We start from the raw sequence: 1,183 nt of genomic DNA on the forward strand, positions 1-1,183 counted from the left end.
TGTAAATTACTCAGCTTTATAATAAACACTATGCTTTATATCAGAAAACTATTATCTATATATTATGAACTTTAAAACTTTTCAGCTTGAATCCCATTAAGGGATATTCTGCTGATCTTGAGTGCTCTATTTTGCACATGCTTGTTGTTTTGTCCATTCATTGAATGAAAGGGTATCTTGCTCTTTCTGTCTCCATCTTGGTTCAGTGTTCCCTGCACAAAATGCTAGGTGAAGCCTCAGAAACTGTTCTTGCTACAAAGCAGGAGTTGCCACAGCCCTAGGCTAAGACAGGATCTGGAACAGAATCCAACAGTGATGAATATGCACCAGAACTTGAAGAAAAGGATTCTACATAAGCAACCTCACAACGAGCTCAGCTATCAGCAGCAGCTGAAATTTATGAAGAACCAGTCAGTAAGGCAAAACAGAGCTCGACTGAAAAGAAAGCATGGAAGCTCTGTATAAACTGGATCATCAACAGGTTATAGGGGTTACTAGAGTCATTATCTGGAAATCTAAGAATATCCTCTTTATCATCACAAAACTAATGTCTACAATAACCCAGCTTCAGGCACCTGCATATTTTGGGGGAAAAACCAAGACTGAAGATCTATCTCAGCAAGCACAACTAGCTACTGCTGAGAAATTTAAATTTCAAAGTGAAGATGTCTCAAACATTCAAGAAAACACATAACTCCAACTGTACAAGAGGAGAATGAAGAGAAAGAAGTTGATGAAACAGGTGCAGAGGTTAAGGACATAGAATTAGTCGTGTCACAAGTAAATGTGTCATGAGCGAAGGCACCTTGATTCCTGAAGAACAAGAGTAATGATATTGTAAATGCTTTTATGGAATTAACAATGTAACCATCTGAAAAGTAGGAACTTTTCTAGTGTTTCAAAAGAATAACGACATCTTTTTTTTAATTTTGTTTTAATTAATTAATTTATTTTCACAAAAACAGTATTCATTATTTTTTTCACCACACCCAGTACTCCATGCAATCCGAGCCCTCTATAATACCCACCACCTGGTACCCCAACCTCCCACCTCCCCCGCCACATCAAACAGCTCATATTGTTTTTAAGAGTCCAGTCTCTCATGATTCATCTCCCTTTCCAATTTACCCCAACTCCCTTTTCTCTAACACCCCTTGTCCTCGATGATATTTGTTATGCTTCA

General features: G+C 37.8%; 1 pseudogene; it reads left to right on the forward strand.

Annotated features, from left to right (window-relative positions):
- Nucleotides 1-221: 221 nt before the first annotated feature.
- On the forward strand, nucleotides 222-867 carry LOC131822011 (nascent polypeptide-associated complex subunit alpha-like; annotated as a pseudogene).
- The last annotated feature ends 316 nt before the right edge of the window (nucleotides 868-1,183 follow it).

This window comes from Mustela lutreola, chromosome X (genome assembly GCF_030435805.1).
Source record: "Mustela lutreola isolate mMusLut2 chromosome X, mMusLut2.pri, whole genome shotgun sequence".
NCBI classification, from domain to species: domain Eukaryota; kingdom Metazoa; phylum Chordata; class Mammalia; order Carnivora; family Mustelidae; genus Mustela; species Mustela lutreola.